Below are 21,914 nucleotides of genomic sequence, written 5' to 3'. Positions count from 1 at the left end.
ATTTGCAAGTTGTACCTTACCAAAATCCCCAATTTTAAGATTCCGTAGTGCTTCACTGCTGTGGGTAGCGTGAAATGAAGCACCCGAATCTATAACCCAGGAATCCACACTGCTCTCCACATTACAGATCAAAACTTCATCATCTGAGTGGTCTACTACGGCGTTAACTTCTTTCTTTTCGTTTGGACATTGATTCCTGAAATGTCCAACCTCTTTACAGTTCCAACAGGTTACATCATTTAGAGCCCTGGACTGACTCCTCTTTCTGTTCTTACTGCCACTACTTCTGTTATTCTTCCTACCTCTGCCAACATGCATTAAATCACCCGATGATCCACCTGAATTTCTTCTTCTGATATCTTCTCCCAGAATAAGATCCCGCATCTTCACAAACGTAAACTTGCTCGTATCTGAAGAGCTCGTAACAGCAGTTACGGTTCCGGACCAACTATCGGGTAATGAGGACAATAACAATAAGGCTTGAACCTCATCATCAAACTTGATGTTCACAGACACCAACTGAGACAATATCGCGTTTAAGTTATTAACGTGCGCTGTAACTGAATCACCATCCCTCATCCTGGTATTCACAAGCTCTCGAATAAGATAAACCTTGTTCGCTGCAGAAGGCTTCTCATACATATTCGATAATGCTGCCATCATTCCTCTAGCTGAGGTCTCCTTCTGGATGTTGAATGCAACATTCTCCGATAGAGAAAGCGTTATCACTGCTCTGGCTTTCTTATCTATCATATCCCAATCTGCTTGTGACATTTTTTCTGGCCTTTCATCCTCGAGCACTACATCTAAGTCTTTCTGACAAAGTAATGCTTCAATCTACATCTTCCACCCACCAAACTTCTTCCCGTCAAACTTTTTGATATGCACCTTCCCGTCTTCTTCCATGGTAACACAAGCACAACTAAACGAAACTAAAATTGAAATAAGCTGTAATCAACACTGAAACAAATAGAAACCGAAAACACCTGATTCAAGTTTCTTTGATCTTCAAATAAACGGACAAAACACCTGCTGGTTAAATTTTCTTCTTTTTTTAAAGTTGAGGGGCCTCCTTGGTCAAATTGAGAAACTTCAATTCTCCATCAAAAAGAAATAGAGCACGTACTGTGCTTCTTCTTCCCCACAAAACAAAACAAAAGAAAACTCTGCTCACTTCTTCCTCCTAGACGCACCCTGCTCCACAACCTAGGCGGCGGCTGGAAGATGAGCGGCAGCGGCGGCGACTACTGGGTTGACAAACCCTAGTCGCGATTTCTGCTGAAGATGTCTTCAAATCGGAGCCCTAATCGGAGTTAGAGACTGACGGCGGTGGCGGCTGTGTTAGCGGCAGCTGGTTCAGAAACCCTAATCGCGATGTCTGCGACTGTGACTGAAACCCGAGACCACGGCTTCTTCTTCAACAGGTAAGTGTTGTTCTTCTTCACCTCATACCTAGTTCGTGTGAATCGATCAAGAGCGCCTTGTCACGGAGTTAAGTCTTTTTGCGGGCTGTGGCACTGAGCTCTGATACCAGCTGTTAGGGTCAGAACACGAATCACACGAACACTAGAACAATCTGCAGCAAGGACACACACTCACACACTCTAAATCACAAGAACAAGAACACAAGATTTATAGTGGTTCGGTCTAATCTGACCTACATCCACTCTCCACAACTAGTTCTTATTTGTATTAGGTGCTCAAAAGCTACAGTACATGAATGAGAAATATTTATAGGGGATACAATTAGGGTTGTTGACTTTAAGCTATAGTAACAAACAAACCTCAGCTCTAGACAAGAACTTCGCAACCCACATCTCGGTTATCAGTTGCCACAACCCAGACGAGTTATCTGGACATCTGGGTTATTAGTTGTAGCTAAGGCATAACCCAGACGAGTTATCTGGTCATCTGAGTTATCTGTTGCTTTGACACTTTCTAGTCAAATCCTCCATAACCCAACAGTATCCTTTAAAACGGTTAATTGAACCGATAAAAACTAGTGAAAACTGCTCAAAACTGGTCAATAAACTGATAAAAACTAGGTTTTGACTTTTCATTGACCAATCCAAACAAGTTTAGGGTTTAAACTCGATTTGTGCAACTCTAATCATATGAATGAGATTTTACTGTGTATGTTTGTTTGTTGTTTTCTGTGGTAGCGTTATAATTATAATCAATGATTATTGTTATAGTTACGAGACTTTCTTCTTGTGGGTTGACGTGGAATTGTCGGTGCTTTACCAAGTACTAGCTGACCGCATTGACCGCAAGGTGGCCGAAGGGATGGTATATGAAGTCAGAGAGTTTTATTAGAAAAAACGACAGTGAAGACGCCGACAATAACAAATTTTGTATCGAATTTTAATATGTTAGAAATTAATCCTAATTGTGGTTCACATTTGAAAAGATGTCTAAATGATTAATCACCCGAGCAAAGTATGATGTAGTCAAAAGATCAAAAGTTGAAGAATCCGAGAACAAAAGAACTAAGGCCGATGCTAGGGTTACATGATGCATAGATCGTAAAGTGGACTTTAAAAATATGCTAGGAGCTAAATAAACTTTGAAGAATCAAGCAACAGAAGGACCATGTGTTACCGGTGTCTTAATCTGATCATAGATTGACCTACGAGATTATAGAGACGTTAATCAAGTCAACTTTTGCTTTCTCAAGTCAACAAAGCATCTCTGTATCATTCGACATACAATTCGTAACAATCTAAAGGACAAATGATGTTGTTTAATTTGAGTTTTAGATCACATAAAAATGAAACTATATTTTATAAAACTTATATCTTAAAAACTAATCCAAAGTTTTATGTTATAATACAAGGTATACAAATTTAGGTTAATAGGGATATGACATAACAATCAAAATTTGAAAGTGATCACTATATTATAGTATAAAACAAAAATGGTTGGAATAATCTTCTTTACAAGGATGATTTCCAACATGTTAGATGGCACCATTTGGGTTTTCCACAAGTTTTCACCTTGAAAACCATGCCCAAAATGTTCGAAAATACTTCCTAAATGAGTATTTAACTTTGATGCTTTCTAATACCAATCCAAATTCAAATGATTGGGAAAAATGTTTTGAAAACTAGGGTTGTAAACGAACTGAATGTTTAGCGAACAGTTCGTGAACAGTTCGATGGGAAGTTCATTTACGTTCGTTTGTTTAGTTAATGAACGAACGTGAACAAGAAATTATGTTTGATTAGTTAAATGAACGGACAGGAATAAATGCCGTGTTCGTTCAATTGCGTTCGTGAACATTCGGCAATGTGTTCATGAACTTTCGTTCATCTTCGTTTGCTTATGTTGCTCGTTAAAGATTTTTTTAGCATTTATTTATTTTATCTAAACTTTTTACATTCTTTATTCTTATTTATCTTATTACCCAAACTAATAAAGTAGGAAACCTTATCTCCAACTTGTTTATGTATCGTTTCACTTTCCTTCTCATTATTGACATCGAAAATTACTATCTCCCTCCGTTCAACGATTATAGGGCCTTAAGGTCTAGCGCTGCTCCGTTTCACCATCCACCTCTATCCACCGTCGTCTTTGCCGATTTTATATGTGTTCATTTGTGTTTTTGAACACGTTCCTTTCTTAATGAACGAATACCGAAAAGAAAATCTCATTCGGTAAGTGTTCATGAACTGTTCGTGAACACATTATATCCTTAACGAACACGACAACATTCGATTCGTTTACAGCCCTATTAAAAACTCAAAAATAGTCAAAATGAAAGTTTTGAAAGTTGCATTTACACAATATTTAAGCAAACATTCATAAGATAAGATTTTGAGGGGGTCCATGGTTAAGCCATGAACGTACCGTAGCATCATTCAAAAACACTATGGGACATTTTGAAGTTGCATTTACACACTATTTAATCAAACATTCATTCCATATTTGACCCCTGTCGCCCACTAAACCCTAAACTTTTAAGTCGAATCTAAATGATTTTGAGATCCATTAATGTCTTCCATCTAAAAATAACGATCCTGAAATTTGTAAGATAAGAACATTCATTATGTAATCAACACTTTAGTGGTTAATTTTGCGGCGGAGCTAATGTATTAGAAGAGGTAGCACGGGCTACCCCTCAACCCCATCTTTGTACCGTTTTCATAGTGTAAAAAAAATATAAAAAGTCTGGTTTTATACAAACGATACCCCTAATCCAGAAAAATACATAAACTGGATGCCCCTAAATTTTTAGGCTAGTTCCGCCACACTGGTTATATAAGAGTAGTCACCTAAACCAAGACTTGTGAGATTCAAATTGGCGATCCCTATTACATATTTACATTAGAGAGACGATGGTGTTGTGATTGTGTTCATGTTTATGTTTTTCGAACGAAAACTTTTATAAAGAAACTACTCTGCTAGCTAGTAAGGAACTAGCAAATGACAAACAACAAAAGACAAAGCAACTACACATCAAAAACTATCCATCTATACGAAACCCTTGAAATAGTAAACCATAATCTAAGCAACAATTAGTGGAGGTGGTTCAACTAAATCTCATTAAATCCCAAAAAGCAAACACCAAATTTATTTTTTATATTACTTATTTCTTAAATTTCTCCATCTTTTGTTCCTACTAAAAAAATGTTGTGAGTTGTGACCCACACATCCTTAAATAAATAATAACAACCAACATAAGGTTATCTTACAATGATAAAATAGTCACATAAAATCAATAAATATGTAGTTAGTAGTAAAACACAAACGTTTATACTAAATATACGAAAAAGTCAAAGTCAAAGAAACTTCCAAAGAATATGGACATTCAAACTTCAGATTCTAAGACAAGCAAACGACCTTTCAAACACAGAGTTCAAACGGGCCCTACACCTCACCCCACTCTTACCGTTATCGGTATTCATTTTTATAGCATCTTCCGTTACCGGAAACATCCGTGACGAAGGATTCCGACGTCCTTGCCTCTCTCTTAACGAACCCATCTCCATCTCCGGCACAAACTTGACCGGCCCTAACATAAACAACCTCCTCTTTGACTTAGAAGACACCGAAGTCAACTTTTCGATGTTAACTTTCTTAACAGAACTCGAAAACTTTACGCCGTGACGTGGCGAACCAAGATCCCGATTCGACACCGACCGCATGGGGATCACATGCTTGGTTTGCCTGTCTGGCAGCCTAGACGATGAACACCGGTATTCGCGGTTTTTGACACTTTTGTTTAAGGTTTTATCGTCGAGTTTAGTATCATCCGAGTTTGAAATAACTTTGCCACAAAACACAATGTTTTCGGTTGCGTTTGGACTGGGGAGAGTGGGGAAGAACTCGAAGAGTTCGGGGCTGGAGGCAGCTCTCGGGCTGCTGCGGGTGGAGCTGGTGGCGGTTTGATCATATAGTTGAAGGTCGCGGAGGGAGAGCGCGTCGTCGTCATCGTGGTTACTAGTGTTATTGGAGTTATTGTTATTGATATTGAGCTTCATTGTTGTAGAATTTGTTAAGAATGGTTTGGTGAAAATATTTAGGGTTTTTGAGGTGAGGTAGGTGTTGAAGAATATTATGTAGTGTGTATGTGTATATATATGGGATGGGATGTTGTGAGAGCGTTGGTGTCACGGTTTCTAGAAGATAGGGGTAGTGAAGTAATTTACCATGAAAGTTGAAACTGCATGAAAAATACTATTGGTGTCGGTGGTGTAGCTCACTTGGTTTAAGGGTGGAATGCTAAGCACTTTTGCACCCTTACCAAACAATAGGTCGGGTGTTATTAGATCGTTGAGGTTGACACCCTTAACCGTTTTTCGTTGAGTGAGTCTGATTTATCTCTCACGTGTTAGGCCAGGGTGGTGTGTTAGGCCAAGGTGGTCTGACGTAGGCCGGTTAGCATGGTAGGAATAACATATATGCATGAAGAATTATGTTATACCAGATACAATGTTAAAAATTACGTGTGTTGTACGAGTTGAATAAATGAAATATTAAATAGTTAGTAATAATAAGGATTTATGAATTATATATATACGAGTTGAATAAATGAAATATTAAATAGTTAGTAATAATAAGGATTTATGAATTATATATAAAATGATGTATTTTAAGATAAGGTACGGTTGAAATTAGCATAACTAGCTACTTTCTGACCATATGGCGTGGGCGTGGAAATCTGGCGTGAAGGCCAGTCCACGCCCACAAAACCATCCCGTGCTTGGCGTTTTCCGCGGCGTTGTGTGTGGAACGGGCAATTCTTCACCATCGTGTAGGGCAATTTGTATGGTGATGTGGCGTGAGTTGATTGGTGGTTTATGGTAGAAGGTTTGTGATTTGTTAGTTTTTTTTAAACACTAGGTGGTGCCCTTTCCACGCCTAACACCATTCCGTGCTTTTTTTACCATGCCCTATTGCTTACGTGCTAGTCACATGACGCTAAACACCCTCTCTTCATGCCCCTCTACATGGTTTAATTAATTTTTTTGATTTATAAAAGAGAATGGAGGTGTGAAATACGAGAAACTAGAAAAGATTTCGATCGTTGTGATTTAGATTTGAAACCATCTTTAGCTAATTAAATTAACCTTTTTTCATTTTAACAACTCATATACCTCTGATTCTACTCTATTTACACAGTTGTCTATCGGGAAAGAGCGGCATACGGCTAGGGTATAAGAAAATTGGTAGTTAAATAAACTTCTTTTTATTGGCAACACACATCCTCAAATCATACTCGTAAATCTATATATGTCCACCTTAAGACTTAAAACACCTAACCGTACAAAGAGAGACATTTTTCTTTTAGACATTGATACCGCTACAAGCCATTTCATAATTAAATCAAGTAATCAACTAATTCACCAAATTAACATTTTAAGTCAAGTTAGATATAATACATCAAATTCATAAAATATTACCACTTAACAATCTAAGATTTTGATTTTGGTTCAAATGAGTCTAAATTACGATTATAACTAATTTTTATCATTGATGGTTGTAACATAATTTTTCTAAAAGGTTATGCACTAAACCATTTTGCCAAAATCGTTTTAAGAACACATATAGCTAAACTCTTGAATTAGATAAATACTTCAAAAGTGGGGGTGTGCATGGGTTGGTTTGGTTCGGTTTTTACTATTAATAATAACCATAACCGCTAGTTCGGTTATGGAGTTTTGGTAACCATAACCATAACCAAACTTCGGTTATGGTTAATCGGTTATGAAGTCGGTTATGGTTCGGTTTTGGTTAATTACGGTTAAGTAACCAAGCAAGGCTTGAAATAAATAGGGTTGTGCACGATTTGAACTTAGCTTGAGTCTATTTTATAAGATAACGGAAACTAAACTTTTTGGTTAAATTACCGATTTGGGGTTCCTTTTAATAAGGTAATTCTCAAAAAAAAAAAAAAAAAAAAATTATGGACATCACACCTTAGTTCTTTATTAAAATAAATGGCATCTACATCAAGATCATTTTGTTACTAACATACTTTTATCTTAGTAAAAAACCTTCTATATGGTTTTGTAAAACACAAATCCATTATATAAAGTAAGCATTACAAGTTCGGTTCGGTTTCGGTTATATCGGTTAACCAAAGCTTCATAACCATAACCATAACCGATTGAGAGGTTATACAAAGTTTCATAACCATAACCATTGGTTATATTGGTTATTGGTTATTAGTGGTTCGATTATGTCGGTTATGGTTCAGTTATCGGTTATGGTGGTTAATTTGCTCAACCCTACTTAAAAGTTAGTAAACTTAACCAAAAAGTTTTAAACACCATATATTTGATATATTGATGTTAATAAACTTATGGATGCATTAGACAAACTTAGTTTCTAGGAATTATATATTTCGACATCACACCCAGTCATCAAGTTATTTTCTAGTGATCTTAATTAATTAGAAAGAGTAGAAATAAGCTTGAGTTGATGTTTTGAATCTTTAGTTTCTCCTTAAGTTACTTTCACTTCTCTTGGTGTTCCTCTTCCGATACATATCCAGAGGTTTGAATTTGGTCAAATAGGTATCAACTAGTGAAATTCCCAACGTTATGTGACGGGGAATTCGAACGTTATCGACTCGTTTCGCTTTATAACGGGATTAATACGGTATTGAAACTCGGTATAAGAACTTAAAGAAAAAACAAAAAAAGGTCATGACATGACCAAAACAATATCCACACATAAAAAAATACATTACGTCTAGTAAGGTTCAATCTGCGCTAGGGATGAGCACGGTACCTATTTGGTACCGAAAGTACCGGTACCCAAAAACGGGGAAAAGTGGTACCGGTACCGAATGCACTGGTTCGGTACCGATACGGTACCGGTACTTACTGGTGTTTTACCCGTAAATACCGGTACCGTTACTGAAAAACGAGGAAAATGAGAACCGGTACCGAATATACTCGGTACGGTTCGGTACCCAGTACCAAATGCTCATCTCTAATCTGTGGTACACTGTAGGAAGACGAATGTATGTTAAAAAGGTATTTGTTTTAAAAGATTTGGTTATAAAAATTACAAATTTAGAAGGGTTATTAGATTTTAATAATCCTAAGTTTCACCAGTTTGCCGATAATAATCCCAACTTTAAAAATTCCCTCTAATAATCCCAACTTGTAAAAGTTTGGCCGCCATTGATCCTTTTATAACATAGGTGCACTTAAATCAATTAAGGAGTCTTTAGGTGTAATTGAATCTATTGAGCAGACCAAATTCTTATATGTTTGAAAAGGATTAATGGCGTCCAAACTTTTACAAGTTTGGATTATTGGAGGGAATTTTTAAAGTTGAAATTATTATCGGCCAACTGGTGAAACTTAGGATTATTAAAATCAAATAAGCCAATTTAGAAACAGAGAAAACAACATAAAGTGAAACAAGAAGAAGGAATAAATCACAGAAAATATTACTAAGAATAATGAACAAAGACAAAAAAAAATAATAAGCGAAACAATTTACTCAAACTTTTATTTGACATGAAGGGCTTCGAACCCGAGACACTCACTATATTTGAATGTTCATACAACCAACTGAATTGCGAAAGTTTTTCTTAATAATTTGGCGCAATAATAACTATAATATATACATAAAGCGGAAAAGAGAAAAAAAAAAAAAAGAAACAGCCACCTGCCACGCAGGTGCTGCTACTATTCATACGATTTCACACATGTTAGATATATAATATAATACTTAGACTTGTTTTGAGTTTGTTTTGTTTGTGTTCATAGTAGTTCTGATGAAACAATGGTTAACCGGGCAGGGTTAACACACTGGTCTCGTCAAGAAGGGTTAATCCCTTCCTCTCGAGGATCGCTGGCTGGATCACCGGTGGTTGATCTCCTGCACAAGGAAACAAGCCGTGACTCGTAACAAGGAGGATGGGGTGGGGGGTGCTCCTTGTTACCACTCTCCGGCGTGAGAATCATTAGTTTGCTTGGGAAGCAAAGTAAGATAATAGTAGTAGTGAGAGAGTTGTGAAGAGATATCTCAAACCTGGTTTGGGGTTGGTATTTATAGCCGAGGAGTGAAGGAGGAGGATGATGGATGGACTGACGACGTACTGCACCTTTGCAGGTGTGTCAGGCTTGTTGGTTGTGGAGGTTACGCCACGTCAGTCCATTGCTTACGTAGCTCTGACAGGTAACTGCCATTGGTGCCACTTGCACTGTGGTGTCAGTCCCACTTGTTGAGTGCATAGGATGCGGTGCAAGCCGCATTGCTGCATGCGGTAACGTCTGAGGTTATCGCGTCTCCTGCTTGTGATCAAGAAATACGCGAGATGCGGTGCTAGCCGCATTGTCGTCCGCGGAGACTGTTTGCCTGCTTCCCTTGTCGTGACGAAAATGCCCATATGATGCGGTGCCAGCCGTATCGTTATGTTCATCTTCTTCTACGCCTAAGGTAAGGCTTCTCATCCTCTGACCGATTGGATTCGAAGGATGTGACCGCATGGGTGCGGTTCATTACTGGTGGGGGTTTGTTTGATACGGGTGATGGTCGATTTGGGACCATACCTCTTCAAGTTCTCAACTTTTTTCTTTAAAATTAGTTCTCGCATGAATCCTACCATAAAAAAATTGAGTTCTAGAATAGGTGACTGTTACTTAACTTGTTGTACCCGTCAAAGCAATCAAAATTTCATAGAAGGTGTAGGACGGGTTTAGTGGAATTACTAGATAAAGAGCCACACCACTCGGTCTCACACTCTCACGCGTTTGAAATATACTTCAAATATATTGAACACAAAACATTTTCTATCAAGCTAATTAACATTTACTAAGTTATTTATTTACATATTATATAGATTTATATATATTATATAGATATAGATATGGCATTTTTTTCTCCCTATAGAAAGACTATCTCTAATAAAAAAAGTAAGTTGATTAAAAAACTTGAACGAGTCAAAGCATATGTTTAGATAATATATAAAACTTAATAGAAACAAAAAAGTTAACTATTGCCTTTCAAAAAAGTAATGTTAATTATTGCTAGTTTTACGTAAGATTTTATTATTATTACAAAAAATGGATTTTAATAATATCAACTTTGACCTATTGACCGGAATTAATCCCAATTCATAAAATGTTTACCAACAGTCCAACTTTGAACGTATTTTTCCTTTGATAATTCCATATTAAGACCACCCGTAGTGGGGCGTGTTTTTTAAAAAAAATTAAAAAAAAGCCCCAAAACGCCGTCCCCCCACTACACCAGGCGTTTTTGGGTGTTATAAATCACAATTTTGCATTCTGGCGTTTTAAATAAAACGCTCAAGTGAGGAAAAGGAATTTTACATGTGGCCAATCAAAGGGGTCCAAGTGTAAAGGGACTTTGACTTACCAATAGGAAGGGACCAATATGGCTGACACATTATGACAAAACACATGCCACTTTACTTTTCAACCTACATCCCTTTTCCTTTTTTTTTCATTAAAAATAATATGGGCGTTATTGGCATAATGCCCCACTACGCCACTTTTGCTATAATGCCCCAACGCTGACTAGGACGCCACGTGTCGGATAATGCCCCATGGTGGGGGCATTATAACCCACTACCACTACACATGGTCTAACTAAAAGTTAACCTGATTAGTTTTTACAGATTTGGACTGCTTATGTGGCAAAAGTCAAAGTTTTGATGACATAGGATACTTATGTGGCAAAGTTTGATGACATGGACTAGTTATGTGGCAGTCTACATCATCACAAATTAACTAGGTTAACTTTCAGTTAATATGAGATTGCTCATAAAAATATATGTTCAAAGTTAGGACTGTTCGTAAACATTTTCTAAGTTGGGATTAATCTCAGTCAATAGGTCGAAGTTGATATTATATTATTATTATTATTTTCCCAAAAGTAAAGTTTAATTTGATGACTTTATAAACACAAATTTATCAAAACATAATTTATTTCTGGCATTATAACCCACTACCACTACACATGGTCTAACTAAAAGTTAACCTGATTAGTTTTTACAGATTTTGACTGCTTATGTGGCAAAAGTCAAAGTTTAGAATCAGCCTATTATAATTATGTTGTTTAACCACCAACATGACATTTATTGGATCTAAACACGTCACATGAGCACCTAATCACTTATGTATATCATGTTAGCACGTCAATCATATGCATAACACTAAGGTAAATGAAACTTTCAAACCGTTTGATAAATAAACGATTTCAATGGGCTAACTATTTTTCATTGTTAATAAGTTAAATAAATAAAAACATAATAAAAATATAATGAAAAAATACTTGGAAAGTCGCGTATAATGATGTAGCTAACCTCATCTGAGTGGGAAGAGAACCATTTAAGACAACGGTTAAAAATCATCGCAGAAAACAGAAGTGAGGCAGTTTTGTTAGAGAAAAAGTTGTTGTCACTAATCACTTTTAGTAACCTTTTTGTGTTGAAAGTAAGACCATTTTCATTGGTGAATTAGTGTTAGGTTGGTCACCAATAAGACAAAAGTTTGAGTAATTAAAAAAATTAAAAAAGAAACTCACAACAACAAAGTTGACAACCAGGTTGGTGGAGCATGTTTCGGTACCGGTATTTCAGTTTTGGTACTTTTGGTACCGGTATCGGGCTCATCCCTAAGTCTAGTATCTGAAACATGTTTTACATTGTGTAAAACCAACTCCATCTTAGTGTCAAACTTCAAGCAAACATCCCCAACACCTACAATCTTTAATAGCCCATTATTATCCATCTTAACAATTCCAAAGTCACTAGGTGTATAAGATGAATAAAATTTGTGATGTCACATGACATGTAGCACCACTGTCAACAACCCAACTTGAATCGTCACGTGCAATGTTCACCTTATCATAATTACAGCAAATAAGGAACTCTTCGGTAGTAGTATTAAGTTCAGCAGTCTCGTTGCCGCCATCATCTTTCTTATAATTGCTCTTTTGATTGTTGTAATTAGCCTTCTTGTTCTCATTCTCCAGTTGTCTGCAAAATTTTAATAGTGTGTCCTTTCCTCCCATAATGTTGACACTCATAGTCAACAAACTTACCTCTAGACTTACTACGATGTTTTGCTTTGTTACTCAAACATTTAATCTGACTTCTCCCCCTGCTTCTGTGACTAAGATATCTAAATGTGAAGAAGAACCCTACGATTTTATTCTCATCTCCTCATTTAAAATGCCACCTTTAGCCATTTCCATAGTAATAATACCATTTGCTGCAGAGTTGAACAATGATGTCCTAGAAGTCTCCTAAGAATCTGGTAAAGTATCAAAAAGCCATAAACCTTGTGTCTTGTCTTCAAACTTAATACCATTCTTGCAAGCTAATTAATAATACACTGAAAAACATTTAAATGATCAATAATATGAGTGCCATAATTGTACTTCAAGTTAATCGACTGTTTAATAAAGAACAATTTATTGCTCCCAATCTTCCAAGCGTACAACTCCTCAAGCTTGTTCCACATAGTACGAGCATGAGTCTCCCCGCTAATATGATTCAACATTATCATCAATCCATTGACGAAAATAACCACAAACTTTTCTATGCAAGATATTCCATTCTTCATCTGTTTTACCTTCAGGTTTATCGGCAATAAACATATGCATACAATAATCCTTCACATAAAGGAGATCATACATCTTGCTTTTCCAAACATGATAATCAGAACCATTCAAATTCATGATCCTACTTGTATTAGCTTCCATCGTTCAAACAATTCTTAACACAATAACATTAGCCAATGGCTATGATACCACACTGATGAAAAAAAAACGCAAAACCTGGTCACAAACGGTAAATAAAAACACGGAAGCAAATTTCGTTTGATCAAACTTTTCCCGACTCAAATGAACCTATGATGATGCAAATAAATAAGGTATAAAAGTAACAACAAAAAGACAACAAATTTAAGCCTGGAAAACCTTTAAAAAATGATAGTAAAAACTACCAGAATACATGAGCCGCTTCAAATCCACTATCACCAATAATAGAAATACAAAGTCTTCTCCTGATAAAACTAGAGGCATACAATAATTGTCATATACTTGACACCAAATAACTTAACTATATAGAACTTAATAAACGAAAAACAAGGAAGAGGTATCACCCAAAAAAAGAGTAATGGCTACTCTTTTATCTTAAAAACACCCAATAATGTTGTGCTCGTCTCTTCGTAACTTGACATATACTGAGGAGGAATCAAGAAAAGCACCTCAATATTTCTTGCGTGCATACATGTTATGACGGCTTAGCAACAAAATAAATAGAACCCTATTTATTTATGTTCATTGCATTCAAAGAATCCACCAAAAATCCTTTTATCCTTTTCTCTTGGGTCAGTTTGAAAGCCCATCAAGAAAAATCACCTCCTAACTTTTTATTTGTTGAACTAAAACTGATGAACAAAATTGAAACATAAGAGGTTCCAGGTGAGGTGTGGTGGACTAGTGGTTGCTATCGTTGGAGGTCTACCGTCTTACCAAGACTAAATCCTCATCAATGCAACGCCTTAATACTATTGGGCTACAAACCATCTGTTATAAATTTTTGTAGTGATAAGTACGTTAATATATCACATCATATATTAAATAATAGTATCAATATACCGGTATAAATAATAGATCGTTAGTTTTATAGTGATAAAATTTATTATAATTTCATGAACCTTACGCCTTTTTTACTCTCTAATCGAGTTTCTCGGCATTGAAAAATCTTCGTAAACTAAATCACACGTGAATAAGTTAACATTTAAAAGATATATAGTCAAGAAAATCAAGAGCAATGGTGATATATATGCGGATTAGACACCAAAAAATAAACACTCAAAAAATGGCGACAATTTAAGGAATGTGTTTAGTGACGGCATCAGATTCCTAATTGATTGAGATTCCTAATTGATTGAGAAATGTCTGGTGGCAAGAAAAGCTGCTTCCAGGAGGTTGTCAAGTGTTTTCGCTCGACGATTCCATTCTTGGGTGGTTGACTTGGCCCTTGCTCCTGTAACTCGAATCCTACCCCGGTATATCCCATTTTAGTATTACACCGTTGTGAACCTTACGCCTTTTTTACTCTCTGATCGAGGTTCTTGGCATTGAAAAATCTTCCTAAACTAAATCACACGTGTATATGTTAACAATTAAAAGATTTACAGTCAAGAAAATCAAGAGCAATGGTGATATATATGCGGATTAGACACCAAAAAATAAACACTCAAAAAATGGCTACAATTTAAGGAATGTGTTTACTGACAGCATCAGATTCCTAATTGATGGAGAAAGGTCTGGTGGCAAGAAAAACTGCTTCCAGGAGGTTGTCAAGTGTTTTCGCTCGACGATTCCATTCTTGGGTGGTTGGTTTGGCCCTTGTTCCTGTAACTCGAATCCTAGCCTGGTATATCCCATTTTAGTTTTATACAATTGTGAACCTTACGCCTTTTTTACTCTCTGATCGAGGTTCTCGGCATTGAAAACTCTTTGTAAACTAAATCACACGGGTATATGTTGACATTTAAGAGATATACAGTCAAGAAAATCAAGAGCAATGGTGATATATATGCGGATTAGGCACCAAAAAATAAACACAAAAAAAAAATGGCTACAATTTAAGAAATGTGTTTAGTGACGAAATCATATTCCTAATTGATGGAGAAAGGTCTGGTGGCAAGAAAAGCTGCTTCTAGCAGGTTGTCAAGTGTTTTCGCTCGACGATTCCATTCTTGGGTGGTTGGTTTGGCCCTTTTTCCTGTAACTCGAATCCTAGCCTGGTATATCCATTTTTAGTTTTACACCATTGTGAACCATATGACTTTTTTACTCTCTGATCGAGGTTCTCGGCATTGAAAAATCTTCGTAAACTATATCACACGTGTATATGTTGACATTTAAGAGATATACAGTCAAAAGAATAAAAAGCAATGGTGATATATATGCGGATTAGACACCAAAAAATAAACACTCAAAAAATGGCTACAAATTAAGAAATGTGTTTAGTGACGGCATCGGATTCCTAATTGATTGAGAAAGGTCTGGTGGCAAGAAAAGCTTCTTCCACGAGGTTGTCAAGTTTTTTCGCTCGACGATTCCATTCTTGGGTGGTTGGTCTGGCCCTTGTTCCTGTAACTCAAATCCTAGCCCGGTATATCAAATTTTAGTTTTACACCATTGTGAACCTTACGCCTTGTTCACTCTCTGATCGAGATTCTCAGCATTGAAAAATATTCGTAAACTAAATCACATGAGTATATGTTGACATTTAAGAGATATACAATTAAGAAAATCAAGAGTAATGGTGATATATATACGGATTAGACACCAAAAAATAAACACTCAAAAAATGGTACAATTTAAGGAATGTGTTTAGTGACGGCATCAGATTCCTAATTGATGGAGAAAGGTCTGGTGGCAAGAAAAGCTGCTTCCAGGAGGTTGTCAAGTTTTTTTCGGCTCGACGATTCCATTCTTGGGTGGTTGGTTTGGCCCTTGTTCCTGTAACACGAATCCTATCCCGATATATCCCATTTTAGTTTTACACCATTGTGAACCTTACGCCTTTTTTACTCTCTGATCGAGCTTCTCGGCATTGAAAAATCTTTGTAAACTAAATCACACGTGTATATGTTGACATTTAAGAGATATATAGAGTCAAGAGAATCAAGAGCAACGGTGATATATATGCGGATTAGACACCAAAAAATAAAAACTCAAAAAATTGCTACAATTTAAGGAATGTGTTTATTGACTGTATCAGATTCCTAACTGATGGAGAAAGGTCTGGTGGCAAGAAAAGCTGCTTCCAGGACATTGGTAAGTTTTTTCGCTTGACGATTCCATTCTTGGGTGGTTGGTTTGGCCCTTGTTCCTGTAACTCGAATCCTAGCCCGATATATCCCATTTTAGTTTTACACCATTTTGAACCTTACGCCTTTTTTACTCTCTGATCGAGGTTCTCGGCATTGAAAAATCTTCGTAAACTAAAACACACGTGTATATGTTGACAATTAAGAGATATACAATCAAGAAAATCAAGAGCAATGGTGATATATATGCGGCTTAGACATCAAAAAATAAACACTCAAAAAATGGCTACAAATTAAGGAATGTGTTTAGTTACGACATCGAATTCCTAATTGATGGAGAAAGGTCTGGTGGCTAGAAAAGCTGCTTCCCGAAGGTTGTCAAGAGTTTTCGCTCGACGATTCCATTCTTGTGTGGTTGGTTTGGCTCTTGTCCCTGTAACTCGAAACCTAGCCCAGTATATCCCATTTTGGTTTTACACCATTGTGAACCTTACGCCTTGTTCACTCTCTGATCGAGATTCTCGGCATTGAAAAATATTCGTAAACTAAATCACATGAGTATATGTTGACATTTAAGAGATATACAGTCAAGAGAATCAAGAGCAATGGTGATATATATACGGATTAGACACCAAAAAAGAAACACTCAAAAAATGGTACAATTTAAGGAATGCGTTTAGTGACCGCATCAGATTCCTAATTGATGGAGAAAGGTCTGGTGGCAAGAAAAGATGCTTTCAGGAGGTTGTCAATTTTTTTTCGCTCGACGATTCCATTCTTGGGTTGTTGGTTTGGCCCTTGTTCTTGTAACTCGAATCCTATCCCGATATATCCCATTTTAGTTTTACACCATTGTGAACCTTACGCCTTTTTTACTCTCTGATCGAGCTTCTCGGTATTGAAAAATCTTTGTAAACTAAATCACACGTGTATATGTTGACATTTAAGAGATATATAGTCAAGAGGATCAAGAGCAATGGTGATATATATGCGGATTAGACACCAAAAAATAAACACTCAAAAAATTGCTACAATTTAAGGAATGTGTTTAGTGACGACATCAGATTCCAAACTGATGGAGAAAGGTCTGGTGGCAAGAAAAGCAGCTTCCAGCACATTGTTAAGTTTTTTCGCTTGACGATTCCATCCTTGGGTGGTTGGTTTGGTCCTTGTTCCTTTAACTCGATTCCTAGCCCGGTATATCCCATTTTAGTTTTACACCAATGTGAACCTTACGCCTTTTTTACTCTCTGATCGAGGTTCTCGGCAGTGAAAAATCTTCGTAAACTAAATCACACATGTATATGTTGACATTTAAGAGATATATAGTCAAGAAAATCAAGAGCAACAGTGATATATATGCGCATTAGACACCAAAAAATAAACACTCAGAAAATGGCTACAATTTAAGGAATGTGTTTAGTGACGACATCAGATTCCTAATTGATGGAGAAAGGTCTGGTGGCAAGAAAAGCTTCTTCCAGGAGGTTGTCAAGTGTTTTCGCTCGACGATTCCATTCTTGGGTGGTTGGTTTGGCCCTTGTTCCTGTAACTCGAATCCTAGCCCGGTATATCCCATTTTAGTTTTACACCATTGTGAACCTTACGCCTTTTTTACTCTCTGATCGAGGTTCTCAGCATTGAAAAATATTCGTAAACTAAATCACACGTGTATGTTTTGACATTTAAGAGATATACAGTCAAGAAAATCAAGAGCAATGGTGATATATATGCGGATTAGACACCAAAAAATAAGTACTCAAAAAGTGGCTACAATTTAAGGAATGTGTTTAGTGACGGCATCAGATTCCTAATCGATGGAGAAAGGTTTGGTGGTAAGAAAAGCTGCTTCCAGGAGGTTGTCAAGTCGCTCGATGATTCCATTCTTGGGTGGTTGGCTTGGCCCTTGTTCCTGTAAGTCGAATCCTAGCCCGGTATATCCCATTTTAGTTTTACACCATTGTGAACCTTATGCCTTTTTTACTCTCTGATCGATGTTCTCGGCATTGAAAAATCTTTGTAAACTAAATCATACGTGTATATGTTGACATTTAAGAGATATACAGTCAAGAAAGTCAAGTGCAATGGTGATATATATATGCGGATTAGACAACAAAAAATAAACACTCAAAAAATGGCTACAATTTAAGGAATGTGTTTAGTGACGGCATCAGATTCCTAATTGATGGAGAAAGGTCTGGTGGCTAGAAAAGCTGCTTCCCGGAGGTTTTCAAATGTTTTCGCTCGACGATTCCATTCTTGGGTGGTTGGTTTGGCCCTTGTCCCCGTAACTCGAATCCTAGGCCAGTATCCCATTTTAGTTTTACACCATTGTGAACCTTACGCCTTTTTTACTTTCTGATCGAGGTTCTCGGCATTGAAAAATCTTCGTAAACTAAATCACACGTGTATATGTTGACATTAAAGAGATATACAGTCAAGAAAATCAAGAGCAATGGTGATATATATGAAGATTAGACACCGAAAAATATACACTCAAAAATAGACTACAATTTAAGGAATGTGTTTAGTGACGGCATCAGATTCCTAATTGATGGAGAAAGGTCTGGTGGCAAGAAAAGCTACTTCCAGGAGGTTGCAAGTGTTTTCGCTCGACGATTCCATTCTTAGGTGGTTGGTTTGGCCCTTGTTTCTGTAACTCGAATCCTAGCCCGGTATATCCCATTTTAGTTTTACACCATTGTGAACCTTACGGCCTTTTTAATCTATGATCGAGGTTTTCGGCAGTGAAAAATCTTCGTAAACTAAATGACACGTGTATATGTTGACATTTAAGAGATATATAGTTAAGAAAATCAATAGCAATGGTAATATATATGCGGATTAGACACCAAAAAATAAACACTCAAAAAATGGCTACAATTTAAAGAATGTGTTTAGTGACGGCATCAGATTCCTAATTGATAGAGAAAGGTCTAGTGGCAAGAAAAGCTGCTTCCAAGAGGTTGTCAAGTGTTTTCGCTCGACGATTCCATTCTTGGGTGGTTGGTTTTGCCCTTGTTCCTGTAACTCGAATCCTAGCCCGGTATATCCCATTTAAGTTTTACACCATTGTGAACCTTACGCCTTTTTTACTCTCTGATCGAGATTCTCGGCATTGAAAAATGTTCGTAAACTAAATCACACGTGTATATGTTGACATTTAAGAGATATACAGTTAAGAAAATCAAGAGCATTAGTGATATATATCCGGATTTGACACCAAAAAATAAACACTCAAAAAATGGCTACAATTTAAGGAATGTGTTTTGTGACGACATCAGATTCCTAATTGATGGAGAAAAGTCTGGTGGCAAGAAAAGGTGCTTCCAGGAGGTTGTCAAGTGTTTTCGGCTCGACGATTCCATTCTTGGGTGGTTGGTTTGGGCCTTGTTCCTGTAACTCGAATCCTAGCCCGGTATATCCCATTTTAGTTTTACACCATTGTGAACCTTACGTCTTTTTTACCCTCTGATCGAGGTTCTCGGAATTGAAAAATCTTCGTAAACTAAATCACACGTGTATATGTTGACATTTAAGAGATATACAGTCAAGAAAATCAACAGCAATGGTGATATATATGCGGATTAGACACCAAAAAATAAACACTCAAAAAATGGCTACAATTTAAGGAATGTGTTTAGTTACGACATCAGATTCCTAATTGATGGAGAAAGGTCTGGTGGCAAGAAAAGCCGCTTACAGGAGGTTGTCAAGTGTTTTAGATCGATGATTCCATTCTTGGGTGGTTGGTTTGGCCCTTATTCCGGTATCTCGAATCCTAGCCCAGTATATCTCATTTTAGTTTTACACAATTGTGAACCTTACACCTTTTTTACTCTCTGATCGAGGTTCTCGGCATTAAAAAATCTTCGTAAACTAAATCACACGTGTGTATGTTGACATTTAAGAGATATACAGTCAAGAAAATCAAGAGCAATGGTGATATATAGGCGGATTAGACACCAAAAAATAAACACTCAAAAAATGGCTATAAGTTAAGGAATGTGTTTAGTGACGGCATCAGATTCCTAATTGATAGAGAAAGGTCTGGTGGCAAGAAAAGCTATTTCCAGGAGGTTGTCAAGTGTTTTCGCTCGACGATTCTATTCTTGGGTGGTTGGTTTGGCCCTTGTTCCTGTAACTCGAATCCTAGCGCAGTATATCCCATTTTAGTTTTACACCATTGTGAACCATACGCCTTTTTACTCTTTGATCGAGGTTCTCGGTATTGAAAAATATTCGTAAACTAAATCACACGTGTATATGTTGACATTTAAGAGCTATACAGTCAAGAAAATCAAGAGGAATGGTGATATATATATGCAGATTTGAGCTGCTTTTGCTAAAGCTCGAGCGGTTTCTTGAAAACTCGCTTCGGATATGAAACTTTGAGTACTCATGGATGCTCTTGTTATTCCCAATAAGACGGCTTGGTAACAGATCGCTTCTTCGAAAGCGCGCCACATTCGTTCCGCTCGCAACAATCCAATTAGTTCTCCGGGCGAAAAAACATTAGACATTTCATCTTCTGAAACCAACACTTTTGAAGTTATTTGACGTACAATAATTTCTATTAAACACTCAAAAAATGGCTACAATTTAAGGAATGTGTTTAGTGACGGCATCAGATTCCTAATTGATGGAGAAATGTCTGGTGGCAAGAAAAGCTGCTTTCAGGAGGTTGTCAAGTGTTTTCGCTCGACGATTCCATTCTTGGGTGGTTAGTTTGGCCCTTGTTCCTGTAACTCGAATCCTAGCCCGGTATATCCCATTTTAGTTTTACACCATTGCGAACCTTACGCCTTTTTACTCTCTGATCGAGGTTCTCGGCACTGAAAAATCTTCGTAAACTAAATCGCATGTGTATATATTGACATTTAAGAGATATACAGTCAAGAAAATCAAGAGCAATGGTGATATATATGCGGATTAGACACCAAAAAATAAACACTCAAAAAATGGCTACATTTTAAGGAATGTGTTTTGTGACGGTATTAAATTTCTAATTGATGGAGAAAGGTCTGGTGGCAAGAAAAGCTGCTTGCAGGAGGTTGTCAAGTGTTTTCGTTCGACGATTCCATTCTTGGGTGGCTGGTTTGGCCCTTGTTCCTGTAACTCGAATCCTAGCCCGATATATCCCATTTTAGTTTTACACCATGGTGAACCTTACGCACTTTTTACTCTATGATCGAGGTTTTCGGCAGTGAAAAATCTTCGTAAACTAAATGACACATGTATATGTTGACATTTAAGAGATATACAGTTAAGAAAATCAATAGCAATGGTAATATATATGCGGATTAGACACCAAAAAATAAACACTCAAAAAATGGCTACAATTTAAGGAATGTGTTTAGTGACGGCATCAGATTCCTAATTGATGGAGAAAGGTCTAGTGGCAAGAAAAGCTGCTTCCAGGAGGTTGTCAAGTGATTTCGCTCGACGATTCCATTCTTGGGTGGTTGGTTTGACCCTTGTTCCTGTAACTCGAATCCTAGCCCAGTATATCCCATTTAAGTTTTACACCATTGTGAACCTTACGCCTTTTTTACTCTCTGATCGAGATTCTCGGCATTGAAAAATGTTCGTAAACTAAATCACACGTGTATATGTTGACATTTAAGA

The sequence above is a fragment of the Helianthus annuus genome, chromosome 7 (assembly GCF_002127325.2).
Source record: "Helianthus annuus cultivar XRQ/B chromosome 7, HanXRQr2.0-SUNRISE, whole genome shotgun sequence".
NCBI lineage: Eukaryota > Viridiplantae > Streptophyta > Magnoliopsida > Asterales > Asteraceae > Helianthus > Helianthus annuus.
The sequence above is the reverse complement of the archived record's forward strand: the minus strand, read 5'-3'. Positions refer to the sequence as shown.